Source organism: Meriones unguiculatus, chromosome 5 (assembly GCF_030254825.1).
Source record: "Meriones unguiculatus strain TT.TT164.6M chromosome 5, Bangor_MerUng_6.1, whole genome shotgun sequence".
In the NCBI taxonomy this organism is placed as follows: Eukaryota; Metazoa; Chordata; class Mammalia; order Rodentia; family Muridae; genus Meriones; species Meriones unguiculatus.
In genome coordinates this window covers 18,096,834-18,112,968 of record NC_083353.1, presented here as the reverse complement: position 1 = coordinate 18,112,968, position 16,135 = coordinate 18,096,834, and positions in this window count along the sequence as shown.

Below are 16,135 nucleotides of genomic sequence, written 5' to 3'. Positions count from 1 at the left end.
CAGATTATGTCAGAGCCAGTCCCTCTTCCCATTACTATCAAACCCACTTGGACACTTGGACACTAAACTGCCATGGGCTACATCTGTGCAGGGGTTCTAGGTTATCTCCATGCTTGGTACTTGTTTGGAGTATGAGTCTCTGGGAAGACCCCTGTCTTCAAATTTTCTGGTTCTGTTGCTCTCCTTGTGGGGTTCCTGTCCTCTCCAGCTCTTACTATTTCCCACTTCTTACATAAGATTCCATGCACTCTGCCCAACAGTTGGCCATAAGTATCCACATCTGCTTTGATAGTCTGCAGTGCAGAGCCTTTCAGAGGCCCTCTGTGGCAGGTTCACAGCCTGTTTTTGTTTTCTTCCTCCTTTGATGTCCTTCCTCTTTGCCTTTCAGGATGGGGATTGAGCATTTTAGTCGGGGTCCTTTCTCTTGATTAGTTTCTTTAGATATACAGATTTTACTAGGTTTATCTTATGTTATATATGTGTATGAGTGAGTATATACCATGTGTGTCTTTCTGCTTCTGGGACAGCTTACTCAGGATGATCCTTTCCAGGTCCCACCATTTACCTGCAAATTTCATGATTTCCTTATTTTTCATTGCAGAGTAATACTCCATTGTGTAGATGTACCACAATTTCTGTATCCATTCTTCAGTTGAGGGGCATCTATCTGGGCTGTTTCTAGCTTTTGGCTGTTATAAATAAAGCTGCTACAAACATGGTTGTTCAAATGTCCTTATTGTGTACTTGAGCCTCTTTTGGATATATGCCTAGGATTGGTATGGCTGGATCTTGAGGAAGCACTATTCCTAGTTGTCTGAGAAAGTGCCAGATTGCTTTCCAGAGTGGTTGTACAAGTTTACATTCCCACCAGCAGTGGAGGAGGGTTCCCCTTTCTCCACAACCACTTCAGTATGTGTTGTCACTTGAGTTTTTCAAGTTGTCAAGTTGAGTTCTTTGCCATTCTGATGGGTGTAAGGTGAAATCTCAGTGTCCTTTTGATTCTCTGTAGAAGAATATCGAATGGCAGAGAAACAATTAAAGAAATGCTCAACATCATTAGCCATTAGGGAAATGCAAAACAGCACACTTTTCAAACAAATTGGTGAAAACATCCTGAAAAGCGGGGAAGTCTCTGGGAAATGAGGTCAGTAGAAAGTTCCTAGAGTAATTCAAACACATCTAAAAGGATTTTATGTGCCACTGTGTTGACTCTGCACCTCCTAGTCTTTCTGAAGAGGCTCATGGGGGAGTGCTCTGTGGGTGCCCTATGTGACATTGCTTCAAGAACACTTTGACCACTCAAAACTAATCAAACCACAATACATTTCTCATTATGATTCTGTTCAATAAAAGAAACTATTTGGGTTTTGTAAAAAAGTAAAAGGAGATGACCTTGCACAGAATCTAGGGGGAATTTACACCTAGTAAGTGGCCTTTAATCCAAATCTATGAATGTCATCAGGCACTCTAAACCTGATAGGGAAGAGCATGAACTACAGATGAATGCTGGTAATTCACACCCATCCTACTTTACTGAGAATAAAGCAGGATCTTTCTATCATCTAGACCCAAAGCTAATGTGGGGTTAATATGACATCATAGATTAAAGAATCATTCCCTTGGGCTCGATTCAGAGTCAGGAGTATCTAGTCTTCTACATCATCTTGTCTCCTGAACCTAGAGCTGAGACACTCAAGTTGTCTCCTAAGTCACAATACTTGGAAGATTTATGCAATTAGTTTGTTTTTTTAGACACAAAACTTAACATAAACATTTCTTGGAGCTTAATAGTTTTGAGAATAACTTGAAAAATATTACAGAGATATAGTGGCATGAATGGATAAGAAATTTTCCCCTATATTCATGTATTTGAATGCCTGGTCCTCAAGTTAGTGGTGCTGATGGGAGGGCAGTATGGAACTTTGAATATGTAGAAATTTGATGGGGATAGTACGACACTGTTGTTGGGATTTGAGTATGGCCTCACCTCACCTCCAGTTCATGTTTTCCTTCCTGTGTGCTCTTAGAAGTTGAGATGTGCCCTCTCAGCTTCCTGCTCATGTCCCTTACTACCATGCCTTCCTTGCAATATGAATATCTAGTCCTCTGGAACTTTAAGCCAAAATAAACTCTTCTTTAAGTTGCTTTTGATCATGGTGTTTTATCACAGCATCAGAAAATAGCTAACACAGGAAGCATTTTAATATATATATATATATATATATATATATATCCATAGAAAAGCATACAACAGGAATAAAAAATTAAAAAAAAAACTTTTAAGTCACTTCTGTGGAAACAGATCACTGGTGATATCCTTATATCCACAGAGAAGCATAGAACAGACATTCTAAAAAACAGTAACAAAAAACATAAGCCAGGCCTGTAGAAATAGGCCATTGGTAAAGTCCTTGCTGTGCAAGGTTGAAGAACTAAGTCCTGATCCCCATCAGTCACATCAGATGTCAACTATGGTGGTGAAAGCTTGTAATCCCACAGCTGGGAAGGCAGAGAGACCTGAGGATTCCAGAACCTTGTTGCCCAGTAAGATTAGTAAAGACTATTTCACTCTATTTTCATTGAGTGAAAAAAGGTAGATACATAAGAATCTTACCTTGATTTCTGACTTTTATTTTTACACATATGCAATATATATGTGCTCAAGTGTATGTTGTGCATGTGCATGGATATATATGTATATGATATATATTTCAGCAAAATTTAATTTTTACATATGAAATAATTAATTTATCCTTATATACTGTATTAGCTTTTGTATCACTCTGATAATGGTCATGACCAAAATCAATGTGGGAAGAAAGGGGCTTATTTGGAATATATGACTTGATTATTCCAGCATGAGGAAAATTCAAGTCCAGGACTCATGGTAGTAACATGGATTCAGGAGCTATTGAAGAGCATGGGGGATGCTGGTTACTGTCTTGCTTTCTGTGGGTTGCAAGGACCAAGAATTAAATCTCTCCTGCAGAGCATGTTTAAACTCCAATATGATGTTGTTGACTTCTCCAATACAGCCATTTCACTACTGCACCAGTGGGTACATATTGCTTGGTTTGTCAATGGTAGATGGATATCAGTTGAAGTTCTTTTAATCATGGTGTTGAGAGGCACACTGATTAAAGCCTTTTTCAGAGGTCCTGATGAAAGGACAAAGAGAGAATGTTAGCTTTTTGTCCTTGTCCATGGCAGGCTTGGCAATGACAGCCTACACACTGGGAAGGATCTTCACCAATCCCATATCTGACATAGGTCTAATATCCAGTATATATGAAGAACTCAAGAAGTTAAACAGCAACAAATCAAGTAATCCATTTAAAAAATGTAGTATGGAGCTAAACAGAGAATTCTCTGTAGAGGAATATAGAATGACAGAGAAACACTTAAAGAAATGCTCAAAATCCTTAGCCATCAGAGAGATGCAAATCAAATCGACCCTGAGATTTCACCTTACAATCCTCAAAATGGCTAAAATAAAAAACTCAAATGACAACACATGCTGGAGAGGTTGTGGAGAAAGGAGAACCCTCTTCCTTTGCTTGTGGGAAGGTAAACTGGTACAACCACTTTGGAAATCAATCTGTCACATTCTCAGACAATTAGGAATAGTGCTTCCTTAAGACCCAGCTATACCACTCCTAGGCATATACCCAAAATTTGCTCAAGTACACAACAAGGACATTTTCTCAATCATGTTTGAAGCAGCTTTATCTGTAATAGCCAGAACCTGGAAATGCCGACGTCCATCATCGGAGGAATGGATACAGAAATTGTGGTAATTTTATACAATGGAATACTACTCAGCAATAAAAAACAAGGAAATCATGAGATTTGTAGGCAAATGGTGGGATTTAGAAAAGATCATTCTGAGTGAGGTATCCCAGAAGGAGAAAGACAAACATGTTATATACTCGCTTACATAGACCATTATGACAAACATAATGAAATCTATATACCTAAAGAAAATAAACAAGAAAGAAGACCCAGGGTAAGATGATCAATCCTCAAATAAAAAGTCAAATGGGATGGTCATTGGACATAGGAGAAAATAAGTAACAGGACAGGAGCCTACCACAGAGGGCCTCTGAAAGACTCTACCTAGCAGTGTATCAAAGCAGATACCAAGACTCATAATCAAACCTTGGACAGAATGCAGGGAATCCTATAAAATAAGGGGGAGTAGTATGACATGGAGAGGATAGGAGCTCCACAAGGACCAAATATAACTGGACACAGGGGTCTTTTCTGAGACTGATACTCCACCAAGGACCATGTATGGATATAACCTACAACCTCTGCTTGGATGTAGCCAGTGATAGCTCAGTAACCAATTGTTTTTCCCTAATGAGGAGAACAGGGACTATTTCTGACAGGAACTCAATGGAAGACTCTTTGACCTCTGTATCCCCCAAGGGAGGTGCAATCCTGATAGGCCACAGAGGAGGACTTTGCAGCCAGTCCTGAAGATACCTGATAAACCAGGGTCAGATGAAAGGGAGGAGGTCCTCTCCAATCAGTGGACTTGGAAAGGGGCAGGGAGGAGATGAGGGAGGGAGGGTGGGATTGGAAGGGAATGAGGGAGTGGGATACAGCTGGGGTACAGAGTTAATAAAATGTAACTAATAATAAAAATAAAAAAATAAAGGACAAAGATAAAGTTAGTTTTGTGTCCTTGCCCAGGGCAAGCTTGGCAAGGTCCAGTCTGGTTCTAGACTTTGGGCCTCTAAGGATTAGGTTTCAGTTCTTGTGGACTGGGCTTTCCCCTCTGAAGGGCTATACTATGTCATGATATTAAATTTGATAAATATTCTTTAATTTTTTTTTACTATTATCATTTATAAGAATTTATTCAACTTGTATCCTGGCTGTGTGCCCCTCCCTAGTCTCCTCCCAATCCCACCCTCCCTCCTGCTTCTCCCCTTTTGTCCCTCCCCTAGACCAATGATAATAAACGTTCTAAGAATAAAAAATAATTATTTGTCATGAAGTTTCATGGTATAAAATAATAATATGGTATAAGAATAAAAGATATATTATTTAAATAAAAACCTATAAATAATAAAACTGTTTTAATAAATATGTAAATATAAATATTGAGATGACTATATGGTTACAGAATAAAATCTAAAAGGCTTTTACAAGTTCTTACACTAAGTTATTTAATGTCCTAAAGAAGCTAAACAAACAATCAAACAAAAAAAGAAGCTAAACAATTAGGAGGTCCCTAGGGAAGATGCTTAATCCTCATTAATTCCGGTCTGCTTTTATGTGTTACTTGACCTTTTTACTTTGCATTTTAAAATATTCTTTCTTTTTTTTCTACACTTTTAATGTTATGGTTAATATGTGACAAGGAGAGTTTTGCTTCTAGTCCCATCTATTTGATGTTCTTTATAGCCATCTCTTACTTTAGGAGAATTTTCTTCTATAATTTTGTTGAAAATATCTTCTGGGATTTGTTTTTATTGGGTGGTTTTAATGCTCTTTGGTTTCTGCTTCCTCTCTGGATTTTCAGAGAGAGAATGTTGTCTGTTTTACTGGGCTGCTCTTCCTGGTGTGTTCATGGAATGCTGGTGTTGGAAGATAGGTGAAGAAGCATTTGGGGGAGATGGGGTCTGTTGCAGTGCTAGGGGCAACCCTGAGAATTAGAATGAAACAGAGAGAGTGGAGTGTGTCCACAGAAAGCCTACCTGCTCATCTGGCCAGCATGCTTGTGGTTACTAAGGGGTTTCGGCCCAAGTTGGAGACTGGTATAGAGTCACAAGGATTGGAAGGGAGGCAGGAGGTGATTGCCTGTGGGATCCAAAGGATGCATGGACATGGGGGAAGGGAGGCTGCATCTGGTGTCCTGTTGCACAGCTAAGGGCGATGCTGAGAATTGGGTCTGAGTGAACAGAGAGTGAAGAAGGTCCATGGTCATCTTGCCTGATCTTCTGGCAGGTGTGCTTGGTCAAGATTCTTGGTTTTCAAACTTTCTTACCAGGGTTATTTTTCCTATTATTCTTTTATTTCCATAAATTCTGTTAAATTTTATCACATTTTAGTTAATTAATTATTTGTGTGTGTGAGTGAGTGTGTTTGTGTGTGTGTATGTGTGTGTAGTTGCATGTGTTTGTGGAGGTCAAAGGACAGTATTGAATTGGTCCTCACTTTCTATCATGTGAGTTCTGGGAATCAAACTCAGGCCTGACATCTGGCTTGATGGCAAGTGACTTGCCTTCTGAGCAATCTTGCTGCTCCCTAAAATTCTTTGTTGATCTATACTCACTGTACTCAAGTGTCAGCAAAGCAATGTCTTTCAAGTATCATATATTTGACAATATCCATTAATCTTCCTCATTTTTCCTTCCTATTCTGCTGTTATATATTCTTGACTCTGTGTCTCTTTTATTTTTAACTAACACACACACACACAGATACAAACAGCTTAGATAACATTAGATAAGTTTATGGGTGTTGCTTCTGACATTCACAGCAGACACAACCTTACAGAAAACTTCCTATTCCTCCAGTTCACACAATATTTTCATTTTCACTTTCAAAATTATCTTAAGCTTTAGGTGCAGGAGTTTTGTGTTGTAGGTGTGTCAGTTGTGATGAGGCTCCTGAAATTTACCTTTTGATAAGTTGTGGGTTTTTTGTAAAAGTCTCTCCATATTCTTCAAAAAAAATGTCCTTAATGAGATGTGATAATTGCCGTTATCTGTGGGTATAAACACCAATAATAAGATAGAGTCAGAAATTATATGGCTTAGTAAAGTGGTGGTGGTAGTTTCTCCTCCAATATCCATGAATTAATTAGCCCCAGGTAGTTGCATAGGTTTTTAGTACCAGGCATGATTTACCTCTTGTTGAGTATACTTTAAGTTCAGTGTATGTATGTCATTATTCCACCCTTAGTGGTTTCATGTATGCTGGTCATTGTTTTGGTTCATAGGAAGTATAACTGGAAATGATTGCTTTTAATTATTTATTTTATGTATATTGGTGTTCTGCCTGCTTGTATGTGTGTATGAGGGTGTTAGCTCTCCTAGAACTGGAGTTACAAAGAGTTATGAGTAGGCATATGGGTGCATGGGAATTGAAGCCAGGTCCTTTGGAACAGCAGTCAGTCCTCTTAACCATTTAGCCATCTTTCCAGCCTTCTAGAAAGGATTCCTCTTTTGGAAGCTTGTATGGTGCCTTTTCGTACTATGAAAGGTAGTTCTCAGAGAGTGCATATTAAGGTCACTTGAGTCTTCTAGGTCTTTTTTCCAAAGTGCAATAGGGACTTACCTTCTTCTATCTCTGGATGACACCCAAGAGAAACAACAGTAGCTTACAGTATAAAGAGAAATTATCCATGATCATTCAGGCCTTTACAGCCATTGAAGCAGGACAGTCTCCCCAAGCATGGTTGGCTACCATAAAAAGCTAAAATGTTATGCTCAGGATGCGAGGCTAAGCACTGCACTCAGGGTCAGTCGCTTTTGACCCAGAGAAGAGCATGTCTGATTGCATGCGGGTTGATGCCCCAGGTCCCACCTCTGAGAAAAAGGTATCAGACAGGTCTGATGCTCTTTGGGTGGAAGACACCTAAATGAACATCGGTACAAAGTTCCAATTTATTTCTAATATCAGAGATCAGACCTCTACTCTTGTCTGATGCGTCTAAAACAAAAAGGGGGAACTGTAGAGAGCTGCTTAATGCCGCCTTAAAGATGAGCTGGTTTCCGCCTTCCACCTTCCCAATGGTGAGTGCTCTCTGTCACAAACAACTCCATATTTGGCTAAGGCTGAGGATCTGGCTTGCTTCTGTGTATGTGGACCTATCTGCATTGCCCATGTGGCACACTGGGGTTGGCTACCCAGAGGCTATTTAAGCTGTGGGCTGGCTTTCCCCAGGGTCAGAAGGTTGTTCAAGGTTCCTGAATAAACTGCATTGAGAAGAAAAAAAAATAAAAGAGAGAAATTATCTTTTTTTAAAGATCTATCTATCTATCTATCTATCTATCTATCTATCTATCTATCTATCTATCGTTCTGTCCTCATATATTGCTACATGCCAGAAGAGGGCACCAGATCTCATTATAGATGGTTGTAAACCACCAAATGGTTGCTGGGAATTGAACTCAGACCCTCTGGAAGAGCAGCCAGTGCTCTTAACCACTGAACCGTCTCTCCAGCACCGAAGAGAAATTTTCTATTTACTTATACGTGAGTATACACCATGAATATCTTTTTGGGTTTGGGTTACCTCACTCAGGATGATATTTTCTATAGTTCCTTCCATTTATCTGAAAATTTCTTGATATCTTTGCTTTTAATAGTTGTGTATTATTCCATTGTGTAAATATATCATATTTACCTTATCTATTTTTTTTTTTTTGTTTGAGGGACATTTAGGTTGTTTCCAGTTTTTGGCTATTATGATTAAAGCTGCTATGAACACAGTTAATCAAGTGTCCTTGTAGTATGGTGGAGCTTCTTTTGGGTATATGCACATGAATGGTATAGCTGGTCTTGAGGTAGAACTAATCTCAGTTTTCTGAGAAAACACCAGATTAGTTTTCACAGTCATTGTACAAGTTTGTACTCCTAACCAGCAATCGAGGAATATTCCCCTTTTTCCACAACCTCACCAGCATGTGTTGTCACTCCTGTTTTTGATCTTAGCTGTTTTGTAGTGTATAGATGGATTTGTTTTGATTTGCCTTCCCCTGATGACTAAGGACATTTAACATTTCATTAAGTGTTTCACAGCCATTAGGGATTCCTCTGTTGAGAATTCTCTGTTTAGTTCTGTATCCCATTTTTAATTTGATTATTTGGTTTGTTAGTTTCATTATTTTTATTTCATTATTCATTTTATATGTTAGCCTTCTTATGGATGTAGTTGGTGAAGATTTCCCCATTATGTTAGCTACCCTTTAGTCCTATTGAGAGTGTCCTTTGCCTTGCAGAAGCTTTTTTATTTTGCTAGGTTCTATTTATTAATTGTTAGTTTTAGTTCCTGTGTTGTTGGTGTTGTGTTTATGAATGTGGCAATGAGATAAGGCTCTTCCCCACGTTTTCTTCTGACAGATTTTATGTGTCTGGTTTGATGTTGAGGTCTTTGATCCAACTGAACTTTAGTTTTTTGCAGTGTGATAAACATGGATCTAATTGCAATCTTCTACATGCAGACATCCAGTTAGTCCAGCAGTATTTGTTGAAGATGATTTCTTCTTTCCATTGTGTGGTATTGCCTTCTTTGTAAATAAATCAAGTTTTCATAGGTGTGTGTGTTTATTTCTGGATCTTCAGTTTGATTCCTTTGATCAACTAGTCTATTTCTATGTCAATACCACCACAGAGGATAACATTGCAGTCAGTCCTGTTGAGACCTGATAAGCTAGTTTCAGGTGGAAGGGGAGAAGGACCTCCCAAATCAGTGGACTTGGAGAGGGGCACGGAGGAGATGAGGGAGTGAAGGCAAGACTTAGAGGGAATGAAAGATGGGGCTACAGCTGGGATACAAAGTAAACAAACTGTAATTAATATAAAAATATTTGTAAAAATACAAATTCTGATTTCTTTACCCTACTATGTAGTTTCATTCTGGATATTGCATTGTGATGTTTATTCTAAGTTCACCTGTCTCAAGTTTGTGTAAACATGCCTCCATTTGTTCTCTGTATTGCCAAAGGGAAAGTATATGGTGTGACATCCTGGGCCAGAGGGGAGGAGAAATAAGAAGTAGGAAGAGTCTGAAATGAGAGATAGGAAGAAAAGGACTTGGAAAAATGAGGAGAGATGAACCAGACATAAGATATAACTAAAAGAAAGTATAATGTGGGTATCTGAATGGGAGAAATCTATGTGTGCTTAGAGGTTTAGGATGGAGTAACTATTGCAGAGCATTTTGCCCTGGGTTAATTAAGTAAATCCCAATATCTATGTGGTCATTTCGTTATACAGCTGATTTAGAAATAACCACTGTTTAACTAAAAGATAAGTCAATAATAAATATTAATAATCAACAACAGTCTTAGCAAGATAGATAGGAATGCCTGCCAAAACATATTTATCACTTGTCTCACCATCACCAGCCATCCTGTTAATAAAACGTAATGAGATTGTAAGTGATTGTAACTTATCACTCCATTTATAAGCTACAAGTTGTAGAATTCTAAATATAATACTGATGTGTGCATAAATTAAAACATGTTCTAACAGAGCTTGAGGCTAGCATTATTTCCATTGGTTACCTATAGGAGGAGCTATGAAATGTAGGGTTCTTCTGGGGAAGAATAGAGAGGAGTATTTTCTGCAGGAAACTGGTTGGAGTAGATATCTTCCCTGGCCATATCTGGAACATAGAGTGTCATCACCAGCTGCAAAATCAGTGGAATCTCTACAGCTCTCACAATTACTAATTCTTTGTTAGTAATTGATGGAGGAAGATCCAGTCCATTGTATGTGATGTCAGTCATTGATGATGACACTGGGTTCCTCAATAATCAAATTGTCAAGTCCTGAGGAGAAACCAAGTTAGAAACACTCCTCCATGGCCTCTGCTCAGCTTCTTTCTCTGGGTTCCTTCTCTTTTTGTACTTAAGCACTGGCTTCCCTCATTGACGAACTGTTACCTGGAAGTGTAAGAAGAATAAAATTTCCTATATTTTTAAGTGGCTTTTCGTCGTGATGTTTTATCATAGCAATAATAATCCTAAAGAAGACATACCCTTTACACTCCTCTTTCTCTCTGTTCCATGGTTCATTGACCAGAAGCTTCCCTCCCTCACCTATTTCTCCTTCTATAAATCCGCTACAATTGTGTTCATGTTCATATACTTGTGTTGAAAATATATGATTTATAAATGAGAGGGTACATGTAATCATTTTGTTTCTAAGCCATATGTCCACCCCTACCTCTTCCTCATGGATCATGTACAACTCTGAATTCTCCCTATCTTCTCTCAAATGTACAGACTTGTTAACCTCACTCTATACTAAAGATTGTGTGTTGATAGACTGCCTTCTGAATTGCATCTCATATTTAAGGTAAATTTAACATTTATGGAGGAAAAATCCAAGACCGAATTTAAATAAGATGCTATCTAATGCCATCTATGTATTCCCTAAAAAACAAACTGACCAACTGCTTTGGAGGCCATGGACACAGAAGAGCATAACAGTATTATAGATGAGATACAATAGTTCATGCTTTATGTGTATCTTCTTACAGGTATAATATAATCCTGATGGATTCTCCCTTTTTATTAGTTATTCTTCTATCGTTGTGATAAACAACATGACCAAGGCAACTTTTTTGTTTATCACTCTTTTTAATTTTTAATTTTAATTTATTATTTATTATAACTTATCCACTTTGTGTACCAGATCTCTTTCTAATCCTAGCTATTCTCCCCCTATGCTCCTTTCCTAGCCAACTAATAGGGGAGGACGTTCTCCCCTTCTATCTTACCATAGCCTATCAGGTCTCATCAGGACTAGTTGCATTGTCTTCCACTGTATTCTGGCATGGCTGCGCCCATGTACTCATGTCAGAAACCACTCCTGATGCCCTTACTAGTGAATCCCCTTAGATACTGGGCTATATCTGAGCAGGGGTTTTATGTCCCCTCTAAGCAATGACACTAGGTTGGGGTATCAGTCTTTCCAGGGCCCCCAAGGCCCAATTTTTGGCTCTGTTGGTGTTCTCCAAAGCAACTTAAAAAAAGGTTTTATTGTGGCTTTCAGAGAATTAAAATCCATGATAGCAGAATGAAGGCAGTAGGCTGCAGACCTAGTAGTAGCTGGAGCAGAACTCAGGGCTAAATCTCAAATTCTATGTATATATTTAGATATGTATGTATGTATGTATGTTTATATGTTTACCATGTGTGTGCCATAACTGGAAGTATAGATGGCTGAGAATCATCAAATAATTGCTTGGAATCAAACGTGAGTCCTTTACAAGAGAAGCAAATGTTCTTAACTGCTGACCTGATTCTCTGTCCCCAAACGTTTATGTTTTAATGTTTATCCTCCTTTTTATTCTCCATCCCTTCTCTCCTCTCCACATTTCCAATCCCTCTACAATCTAGAATTCATTCTTCCCTTCATCTTATCCTTTATTTCTGTTTTCTCACCTCCTTTCCTTCCCCATCAGTCTTTTTTTTCATTCTTTTTTTAAGTTTATTGTTAATGGTGTTAAACTTTATTTTCTTATTTTAATCAATTAATTTATTTATTACAATATATTCACTCTGTATCCCTATTGTAGCCACCTCCCTAGTCTCTGGCTAGTCCCATCCACCCTCCCCCTTCTCCCTCTATGCCCTTTCCCTAGTCCCCTGATAGGGGAAGACATCCTACTCTTCTATCTGACGCTAGCGTACCAGGTCTCATCAAGGCTGGCTGCATCATCTTCCTCTGCATTGCAAGGTTGCAGTACTGAAGGGTTGAGGATCAAAGATGCAGACTCTGACTTAATATCAGAGACAATCCCTCCTTTCATTTTGAGGAAACTCACTTGGAAAATGAGCAGCCTCTGGGCTTCCTCTGAGCAGGGGGACTAGGTCCTCTCCATGCATGGTACTTGGTTGCAGTATTCATCTCTGAATGATGCCCTGGGCCCTGGGTTTTGGCTCTGTTGTAGTCCTCGGACTTCCTGTACCCACCAGTCTCTGGATCTTCATCTCCTTTGATAACATTTCTGGCACTCTGCCCAAAGTTTAGCTATGAGTCTCAGTGTTTCCTTTGGACCCTGAGATTTCACCTCACACCCATCAGAATAGCTAATATAAAAAACTCAAGGGATGCTGGAGAGATTGTAGAGAAAGGGGAATACTTCTTTATTGCTGGTGGGAATGTAATCATGTACAAACACTTTGGAAATCAATCTGGTGCTTTCTCAGAAAATTAGAAATAGCATTACCTGAAGACCCAGCTATACCACTCCTGGGCATATCCCCAAAAGATGCCCCACCATTCAATATGGACATTTGCTCAAGTATGTTCATAGCTTTATTTGAAAGAGCCAGAATCTGGAAACAACCTAGGTGTCCCTCAATGGAGGAATGGATACAGAAAGTGCGGTACATTTACACAGTAAAACACTATTCAGCATGAACAAGGAAATCATGACATTTGCAGGTATATGGTGGAAACTAGACAAGATCATCCTGAGTGAGGTGACCCAAAAGCAGAACGACAAGGATAGTATATATTCATTTATAAGTGGATATTAACCATATAATATAGGATAAACATGTTAAAATTTCTAGTCCTAAAGAGGCAAAACAATAAGGAGAACTCTAGGGAAGAGGCTGAAACTTCACTCAGAAGGCTAAACAGGACAGGCTTCAGAAGTAGGAGAAGAAAATGAATATGAGAGGAACCTTCCACAGTGGACCTCTGAGAGACTTTCCATTATTCTTTTCCACTTCTCCTTTTTCTTTCTACTGTACTTGATCAGGATATTTATTGTTTCCACAGGATTATAATTAAAGGTTTTTCTAGTATTATTTCTGTCAAACTCTTTCTATGAATGTTTTTGATTTTTATTGGAAGACTGTCATGGGTGATTCTCCATAGTTTAGGTTTGAGCTCTCTAAGTTGTTCCTGAAACTTTTTTTTTATGTGGGGATAATTTTTTTTATTAATTACACTTTATTCATTTTGTATCCCCCCATAAGCCCCTCCCTCCTCCCCTCCCAATCCCACCCTCCCTCCCCTTTCTGCATGCATGCCACTCCCCAAGTCCACTGATAGGGGAAGTTCTCCTCTCCTTTCTGATCTTAGTCTATCAGTTCACATCAAAAGTGGCTGCATTGTCCTCTACTGTGGCCTGGTAAGGCTGCTCCCCCCTCAGGGGGAGGTGATCAAAGAGCAGGCAAATCAGATTATGTCAGAGTCAGTCCCTCTTCTTCTCCAGGAACTGCTTACTCACTTTGATGACATTTTTGCCTGTAGATTTAACCTGGATTCTCTCACACCACAGTACCTAGGCTGTTTACTTTTTCATATGATAACTACTTTGCATAGGTCCCTACAAGTCAGCCAATCTGCCCATATTTTATAAACCAGGCCTTTGCAGTGAGAATTGAAATGTATCAGATAGGCTGGGGCATGAAGATGGAGTCACACCCAGGTCTTCATATTCCTGCTCCTCCTGTATGTCTGGTGAGATAATAAAGAGTATTAGAATATCATCAAAATAGTTAATAGTTCATTTGCAGAGAAACAACTATATACTAAAGGAATCCAATAATATGCAGGCAAAGACATTAGAAAAAGCAGTTTTGATCCACATCTGTAGGAGACCGGATCACCCTAAGCTGCAATTCCAGTCAGAATGTTGGTATTTCTGGAGCTTGGTACCGCCTTGGAAATCAAGGCGGTCCCCAACACTGCTAATCTACTATGCATCTAATTAAATACTGGGGTCCCTGGTCATTTCACAGGGACTGGATCTGGGACAGATTTCACTCTCATCAATAGCAGTGGGAAGGCTGTAACCTGACAGTTTATTACTGTCAGAATCGTTATAGTACTCCTCCCAAAATGCTTCAGCCTCCAACACAAACGTCCTTGAGATTTCCACCAGCTGCCTGCACCACACACATCTCTGGGGACTGTACACTTTCCCCTTCTGCATGATATCTTCTATGCATGACTACATGATGCAATGATCAATGGAAAATTAATAAACTGTTGGCTTCCATTCTTTTACAGTATTGGCATCACAGGTGTGTATAGATAAAAAGTGAGAAGCTAAGATATTTAGAGGTTGTGTTTTTGCACTGAAAGGATACAGTACAAGCAAGAAGCATCACTGAAGTTTACAGTGTCATGGTCACTTCAGATATCTTTATACTAGTCCCTTAGGCTATAGTTAATCTGTATAAAAATTGGATAGAATTTCAAATTATTTTCAAAGAATACATCGTCATGAGATTATTAGTTTTTATTAAGAATCCTCAAATTAGGGAAACAACACCTTTCACAATAGCCACTAATAACATAATGTACCTTGGTGTAACTCTGATCAAGCAAGTGAGAGAGCTGTTTGAACAAAAACTTCAAGTCTCTGAAGAAAGAAATGGAAGAAGATATCAGAAGATGGAAAGATCTCCCATGCTCACGGATCTGTAGGATTAACATAGTGAAAATGGCCATCATGCCAAAATCAATCTATAGTTCAATGCAATTCCCATCAAAACACCAACACAATTCTTTACAGACATGGAAAGAAAAATTCTCAACTTCATAAGGAAAAACGAAAAACCCACAATTGCCAAAAAGTTCTGTACAACAACAGATCATCTGGAGGTATCTCCATCCCTGATTTCAAGCTGTAATATAGAGCATTAGTAGTAAAAACTGCATGGTACTAGTACAGAAACAGAATGGTGGATCAATGGAATCAAATTGAGGATCCAGAAATAAACCCACATACCTATGCTTACTTGATATTTGACAAAAGAACCCAAAATATAAAAATGGTTAAAAAAAACAGCATCTTCAAAAAATGGTGCTGGTCTAACTGGGTGTCTACATGTAGAAAAATGTGAAGAGATCCATATTGATCATAGTGCACAAAACTAAAGTCCAAGTGAATCAAAGATCTCAACATTAAATCAGACACACTAAATCGGTTAGAAGAAAAAGTGGAGAAGAGCCTAGTACTCATTGGCACAGGTGACACCTTCCTGAACAGAAAACCAACAGCACAGGCTCTCAGATCAACAATCAATAAATTGGACCTCATGAAACTGAAAAGCTTCTGTAAAGCAAGGGACACTGTCATTAGAACAAAATGACAGCTGACAGACTTTGAAATGATCTTCACCTACTTCATTTCTGACAGAGGTCTAATATCATAATATTTAAAGAACTAAAGAAGTTAAAAAAATCAAGTAATACAATTAAAAGATGTGGTATAGAGCCAAAAGGAGAATTCTCTGAAGATGAGAAAGGAATGGAAGAGAAACACTTAGTGAAACGCTCAACATATTTAGTAATCAGGGAAATGCAAATCAAACCAACCCTGGGATTTCACCTTACACCTATCAGAATGGCTAAGACAAAAATCTCAAATAACAATAGATGCTGGGGAGGATGTGGGGAAAGGGAAATCTCCCTCATT